Below are 8721 nucleotides of genomic sequence, written 5' to 3'. Positions count from 1 at the left end.
ACCTAATGATACAGCAAAAGAGACTGACAGAATAAGTACTAAGGTTAAGAAATAAGTCCAAAAGAAGAATAAAAGAATAAAAACTAACCACATCTAACCTCTCACACCTACCCTACAATGCCATTCAAAAATTATAAAATTGTATCATCGAAATTTCAAGGCTAGAGATAATGCAAGATTAATTCAAAACAGCATGAATGAATAAGCATTACATTTGACAATAAACTGAAAGCTAAAGAATTATTTTAAAAGTTTAAAAACAAATCACTCCAATACTTTTTTCTTCTTTTTTTTTTTTTTAATCTGGCACTTATTCTTTTGGTCTCTTTCAGTGAATCACAGTTCTAGACTACAGTCGAAGACATTTGCCCAAAGTGTTGCACAGTGGGACTGAACCTAAAATGATGTAGTTGCAAAGTGAGGTTAAAGTCTAAAAAGCTTTAGAAGCTTACCTCAGCAGAACTTGAACTTTGATCATAAAAGCATTTCCATGGATGCTCTAATGATTCTACCAGTTCACTGTTTAGTAAATAGTTTTTGGTCTGAGATCATAAGCTGGTATGAAGACCAAAATAGTTACAACATACAACAGAAGCCACTTATTGGGATCATCCTGGGACACAAGAGCTTCTTAAATGATCCTTTCTATTAAAGGCACAAAGCCTGAAATTTGAGGGAAGGGGACCAGTCGATCATATTGACCTCAGTGTTTAACTGGTACTAAATTTATCGACCATGAAATGATAAAAGGCAAAGTTGACCTTGGTGGAATTTGAACTCCAAACATTAGTGATGGGTGAAATACTGGTCGGCGTGCTAACGATTCTGCCAGCTTGTCACCTTATATAACCTCTTAAATAATAATAACAGGTTGCTAACATTGACTAGAAGATATAACAGCATCTTGAATATGCTTAATATCCACTGATTTGGATAACAATAACTGTTTGATTCTAGGCACGGGCAAGTCCATGTGGTTAAGAAGCTCACATTGCAATAGCATGGTTTCAGGTTCAATCTCACTGTATGACACTCAGGGTCAGCTTTTTCTACTATAGTCTTAAGCTGACCAGTTAAACCCTTCAAAGTAATGCAAAACCACAGTCTTATGACTGAAACAAGTAAAAGGTAATGGTCTTTATTTTATAAAGTACAAGAATAAAAGTGCTCAATATAATCAGGTGTTAAATGTATACAGAGCCTGGTGCAGCTTTATTCCTTTATTTGCTTCAGTCGTTTGGCTGCGGCCATGCTAGCTCACCACCTTGAAGAGTTTTAGTTGAAGAAATCAACCCCTGGACTTATTCTTTGTAAGCCTAGTACTTACTCTATCAATCTCTTTTGCTGAACTGCTACATTACGAGGACACAAATCACCAGTTGTCAAGCAATAGTGGTGGGCAGGGGTGGGACACAGATACACACACAATGGGCTTCTTTCAGTTTCTATCTACCAAATCCACTCACAAGGCTTTGATTGGCCCAAGGCTGTGGTAGAAGACACTTGCCCAAGGTGTCATGCAGTGGGACTGAACCCGGAACCATGTGGCTTGGAAGTAAACTTCTTACCACACATCCATGCCTGTGCCTATAGCGTGAGATGCTGACAGTACTTAGGTTTCCTAAGTGGTCAACCATCTAAGTACTTACTAGGCTCAACATTGCTTAACTTCGGTGATCAGATGAGAATTGGTGTATTCAACATGATATGCATAAAGGAAACAGATTATATTACAAGTGTCATTGAGTTAGGGCCTTCAGCTGATTATACACAATTAACTGATGTATACAGTTGACCAAAAGAGACTGATTAAAATGAGACTATGGATTGGAAATGCAATCCCTGTTCAAGAGACACAAGAATAAACATCACACACATGCAAATATACAATGATGAAGTTATTGCAGCTTAGTCAATGATATACTCAATTGGTTGTCGATCTGTTTTTTTCCCTAGCAACTGTCAAAGTTGTATATGATCACACTCATACATACACACACAAGCATGCATGCACATGCACACAGGCCTATACATACACACACACACACACACACACACACACACACACACACACACACACACACACACACACACACACACACACACACACACACACACACACACAAATCTTAGTAAGTCAGTAGCAGACATTGTGCTGCCATCAACTGAAAGAGTCACGTAGTAGTAGTGGTAATAGTGGTGGTGGAGGTGGTGGTGATGGTGAAGCCAGTTGTGGTGGTTGTCATAGCAGTGGTAATAGTAACGGTGGTTGGTGGTGGCAGTGGAGGAAATAGCATTAGTAGTAGTGGTAGTCATAATAATTACACAAGCTCTCTGAATTAGCAGAGATAAAGTATGCATATGATGTGGCAGCAGTAGCAGTAGCAGCTAGGGTGGTGGTGATGGCGGTGGGTACAGTTCAACAAAATATGTAGATGCATATAGATTAGGCACAGGCATGGCTGTGTGGTAAGAAGTTTGCTTCCCAATAACATGGCTCCAGAGTCAAGAAAGAAAAAAAAAGGATGGGAAAAAGAAAGAAACAAAGATAGATAAGAATTTACACCAGTGCAGGACTGGTATTTTATCAATTTCAAAAGAATGGAAACAAAACTGACCTCAGGAGTATTTGAACACAAAACATTGAGAACCATCTGATGCTATAATAATGGCCAATTTGCTGCCTGGAGTTAATTGGTCGACTGGATAAGAGAGCAGTCTACCACAAGTAATATTCTCCCACAAGCCTTGTTATGTGGCTATTGTTAACTAAGTGTACTGAGGATAAGATAAAATTTATAGGAGGAGGGGGCAGAATCACTTCCTGAATAGGACATCAGTCTATTGTAGGTTCATCCTTAAATGTCTGTTTCCCATACTGGCATTGGTTGAACATAATGGTTTCAAATTTTGGCACAAGGCCAGCACATTGGCGAATGCAGAGGGGCTGGCATAGGACTGCCAGCAATGGAGAGCACTGGTGGACCTGGTCAGCTCTACACATGATGACATCTCTGGGACCACTAACTTGGGATGACCCCAGCCCCATTAAGCAAGAACATGAAGCAAGCAGCGAAGCAAGCCAGCAATTTTAGGGAAAAACTAAGTCAATTACATTGACCCCCCCCCCCCCAGTACTCAACTGGTACTTAATTTATCAACCTTGAAAGGATGAAAGGCAAGTTGATCTCAGTGGAATTTGAACTCAAAAAACAAAGACAGCTGAAATGCCACTAAGCAGTTTGTCCAGCATGCTAACGATTCTAATCTTTTCTACTATGGGCACAATGTCCGAGATTTTGTGGGAGGGAGCTGATCAATTACATCACAATCATCATCATTTTAGATAACCTTTGACATTACACACACACACACATAAACAATACACAGTTGCTTTTATAGGTTTCCTTCATTAGACTGCAAGTATGGTGTGGCACAGCCTTCAGGTGGTTTTAGCTCATTATAGCAACCCTGATACTTTTTCTGGTACCTATTCCATCATGTTTGATAGATATGAACTGCCAAGTCAATATGCATGTAAAGCAAAAGTACTTAATACTGTAGAACATTTCTGTTTAAATGTACCAATTCTCACTTTATACTGATAGAAACACATTCCACACAGTGTACTTCGACACTCATTCTCTGTTCATCAGTTTTCAATCATAAACTATTAGTCAACCCAAGATATGCATCCTCAAAAGTGACCTTTATTGCATTAAAATTGTAGAGTCCAATATGGACCATACTTTGCAGGATACATCTTTTATTTGTTACTTGTTTCAGTCATTAGGGTGTGGCCATGCAAAGGCACTGCCTTGAAGGATATTTTTGCTATTTTTTTTAGTCAAATGAATTGAATCTAGTACTTAATATTTGTTAAGCCTGGTACTTATCCTATCGGTCTCCTTTGATGAAGCACTAGGTTATGGAGGACATAAATACACCAACACCCATTGTCAAGCAGTGGTGGGTGACAAACACAAACACACACATATATGACAGGCTTCTCTCAGTTTTCATCAACCAAATCCCTGGAGGCTATAGTAGAAGACATTTGCCCAAGGGCCACTCAGTAGGACTGAACCTGAAACCATGTGGTTGGGAAGCAAGCTTCTTATACAGCCATGCCAAAATTTTTCAGACCAATATTTACAGCCAAAGCAAAAAGGTAGATTGATTTATACACCAAAGTGGCTTCGGCATAGCAAAAATCCCGTATGAAATACAGCAGGATTTGAAGAGATAGTGATGTTGCTTGAATGTTTACACTACATCAACTTGTATGTCAGAAAAGTAAAGTATTTCACCTATGTTTCAATATGTCTTTCTTGATCAGTTTTTATTGTAAAATACTTCATCTTCCAGGAAACAAGTTGAATTTTACAAAACAAAATTTACAACCAAAAAAGGTAGGTTGATGTATACTCCAAGACAACTTTGAAGGAGCAAAAATTCCAAGTGAAATACAGCAGGATTTGGAAAGATAAAGATGTTTGAATGTTTACATTACATGCTTAGACTATATACTAAAATTGACTTGTATGTTGATAAATACAGTGTGAGACTTGTTGAAGTTTAACAAATCAATTCATAGAGAAGTTGCTGAATGTATGATGTAGGATGCCACAGTAATGCATCACAAAAGCCCATCACCTAAACAACCTTGATCCCTTCATTTGATGTATTTGGTGGTATTCTCCAGCACCATAGCCCATCTACCACCCGACTCCTCAAGGAACAAAAATTAATCTTCCAGTTGAGAATAACTCTTCCAGCTGAAATTGACTTTTGTCTGAGCTCCTCCCCACCTGTTCATACATACAAGCTTCCACCCACTCACCATTCCCTTCCACTATTCTTTTACTCACTCTTTTATGCCTGTCACCGTGGTCCACTCCCTTTTTTCTTTCTTTTTCACATATGATCTACAATTATTCACAGCTCATTACATTCTCAGCCAGAAATCACACACACACACACACACACACACACACAACTACACACTTTCATTCCAATATTTATCAACCGTTTTCCTTCATAACAAAGAGTTTATGGCTCAAAACATTGATGCTTATTGCTCACTATGTAATACACTAATGGCTTTTGTTTATCACCAAAATTTTCATATATGTCCAAAGCAAAGACAGTGCATCTTTATAAATGATTACAAAGCAAACTTGTTAACTGTGGAGCCAATTACATGCATCATTATATACACATTAAGATATATAATCTGTCACACACACACACACACATATGTATGTATAAGACTCGGTTCAAGTGTCTTTTCCAATACTTGGCTTTCTGTAACAATGACCTTTAAAAATCAGTCTAAACACACCAACAAACTCACCATGGGCCTTTATAACAAAATGCTGAGAGAGAGAGAGAGAGAGAGAGAAAGAGAGAGAAAGAGAGAGAAAGAGAGGAAAAAGCAAAGAGAGAGAGAAAAGAGCAAGAAAATGACTCCAGAAAGCAATTAAATAAAACAATGTTTAAAAAGAAAGAATAAAGTAACGTGTGTGTGTGTGTGTGTGTGTGTGTGTGTGTGTGTGTGTGTGGTAAAGGAGAGAGGGAGTGGATGAGCAAGTGAGATGAAAGGAATAAAAGAGAGAAGGGGACTCAGGACATCAGTTTTTCCAGAACTGTGTGGACTTTCACATCATTGGTTAATTGATTGGAGAATGGAAGACAAATCACCATGGTAACAATTGATTATAGAAGAACAAAGGGTGGGGGAGAGTGAGAGAAAGAGAAATTAGGAGGAATAGTGAGAGGAGTAGTTTGAGAGCAAAGGGGAAGAGTGTGAGGGCAAAAGGAAGAGAAGTAAGAAAAAAAACATGAAGAAATACATATATAGTAACAATGAGTATACATTTATAAAGATGCACAAACACATACTTGCAAGCATAATGTGCACACATCATACATATGCAAGCACACAAATCCACACATTAACATACATCCATCCCATGAGTACACTAACATATCAGCAGATAAACATTAACCCATATATATATATATATATATATATACATATATACATATATACACACACACACACACACACACACACATTAACATACATACAATGGGTACACTTAACATACATAGTAGCACACATATTAAATAACCCATACCAAGCTTATAATTAATCTATCATCATGCACATGTGGGAGAGAAACAAGAGATGGGGAATGGGGACTTCTCGACTTTGTATCATCTGCAACACATCACTTTACACCACAACTCAGAGTAGTTTAGTGCCTGGATGGATCTGAAGAGATGCTGCTACAATTACTACCACAACTGATTATGGTAATGATGGTATAATGGCTACTACACAATAACACAACTTCATACTCTGCTGTTTAAAAGAAAAATAGATTGAGTAGCATAGTCCTAAATATACTACATAGGTCTGAATATATATATGATCTGATGGCCAAGACTGACCAGACAAGCTGGATCAGAGATGACCCAAGCGTAAACAACAAGAAAGGATACAGATAATGTAATCCAAGATGGTCATGACTGGAACCCCTTTGATTAAAGTAAATCGGATGGATTAGGGATTTAACCATGACAGAGTCACACTAGATAACAGTAGACCAAGATGCAGTTTGTCTAAATAATCGATAGTAGTGCAGTTGGAGCATTTCTGATCATAAACAAGCTAGATCAGGACTGATTTGGGGCAAAGCAACGACAGAGGACACATAAGATCACAATGTCTGGAAAAAAGATGGACTGTCAGGGAACATCTTTGATCAAATGTCAGTTGGATCAGGGCCAACGTGGGATAAGACAAGAACAAAGATAAGGACATTAAATAATGTAATCTTAGTTACATTATCTACTGTAAGGTTCAATCCTTGTTGTGATGTGATGACTTGTGTGCCTCAATAATTCTGCCCTGATTAGGGTCTGCCATGCTGAACAGGTCAAAGAACAGAGGCCAAATTAATATGGAACACCTCCTCTCAGAGGTAGAAATAGGTTTATGTAAGGCCAACACTCCTACCTAGATAAAAGGCAAGGTCACAGAGGTATTGGTGAAAATTCGAAACCAATGAGATCTGGGCGTGGAAGGCCTTCCCTCAAGTAAACATATGCCATAAAAATAGTTGGAGACAGGATACTGAGGTGAAAAAGCAGGGATCTACTAGAGAGAAGCAGAAAAGACAACCCAGAATCAAGAACAGAGGGAGAAAAGTTGTAGATAGCCTATGCTGCAAAGGGTGTGAAGGGCTTCAGCAAATACAATATGTCTGAATATAAAATGAGGTAATCAAGGCCAAAACACCCTTTGAGCATAGGTCAGCTGGATTAGGGCTATTAAACAATTACCATTACCATACAGTGGTCTTGCGGTTTAATCTCCAGCTCAACACTGATGGAGCAAATCTATATTTAAACACATACCATCCATGAGCATCTAAACTTAAAAGTATCTCAAACTATGGTAGCCAAAGATGGATGTGGTCTGATTTGAGGAAGGTTTAGTTGCTATATCTAACAAGGCAAAAAGCTAGTTTGAGGTACATTTTCTGGTCTCCTAGGCAGTTGGAGTCTTGCCAGTGTTTATGTTTAACCCCAGGTTAGTCTTTGATCCAGCACACAGACATGATCATTTGTGTCCTATTTTCTTCCTCAATAAAAATTTGATGGGAGATTTCTCTGCAATTTTCAGCAAATCAAGCAATCAAACAGAGAAATTCCCACTTTAGCCCACCATATCATGAGTGTAGAAAATGAAGAAGAAGTGCAGACAAGTAAGGAGATGCTACTACACATACTTCTATTGATGATGAAGATGATGGCGATGCTTTCTCTGCTGATGCTGCAGCCAGTGGCTATTAAAAGAATGGACATTGCTGCAAGCGTGAATAGTCAGTGACTTTCTGCATCAAACATAGAATAACACTAAACAAATAATTTATTCACGGCCTAAAAAGTCAATGTGTATTACCGTATATATGTATATGCGTATGTGTTGTATGCACAAACACAAATAGAAAATTGCATAACTCTATATCTACAATTTTGAATCAATATGTCATATTTAAATTTATATTATATACAAGCTAATATATTTTTTATCTTCTACTGGTTTCAGCCATAGGACTGCAGTCATTCCAGGGCACTGCCTTGGAGGGATTAGTTGAACAAATCAACTCCTGTACTAAGTCTGGTACTTATTCTCTTGGTTTCTTTTGCTGAACTACTAAGTTCCAAAGACATAAACAAACCACACACACATGTACACATATATATATATGTACACGCACACACACAATAAGCTTAATTTTCTTCTACCAAATTCACTCACAGTGCAATGAGGCTGAAACTGAATCCACATGATTGTAAAGTTAGCTTCTTCCCCACACAGTCATGCCTATATATATATATATAAAATTTAATAATGAGGGTAGAAATTGATATTAATCAATTAAAACCAGTGGCTTAGCATATTTAAAAAAATATGAAGATTAAAATTATATTACATACAAAATTAAGAGGAATGACCACCAAAAGTGGACTCCTATATGCTAGAAATAAATGCTAAATCACCTAACCACGAAGAGTATGTTCTCAAGGAAAAAATTTCAGCAAGACGCCAGACTGTAAAAATGAGCAAGACAAATGAAAATATATAAAATAAAAAAATAAAAAATATTTTATTTCTTTTTTATTTTGTATATTTTCATTTGTCTT

General features: G+C 37.6%; 1 protein-coding gene across 1 annotated transcript in view; it reads right to left on the bottom strand.

Moving 5' to 3' along the window:
* The window catches only part of LOC106872323 (flotillin-2), a 91165-nt gene that overhangs the window by 35626 nt on the left and 46818 nt on the right, over window positions 1-8721 (bottom strand). The window lies entirely within an intron of this gene.

Source organism: Octopus bimaculoides, chromosome 28, assembly GCF_001194135.2.
Source record: "Octopus bimaculoides isolate UCB-OBI-ISO-001 chromosome 28, ASM119413v2, whole genome shotgun sequence".
NCBI lineage: Eukaryota > Metazoa > Mollusca > Cephalopoda > Octopoda > Octopodidae > Octopus > Octopus bimaculoides.
Note: the sequence above shows the minus strand (reverse complement) of the source record. Positions and strands in the feature narration are given on the sequence as shown.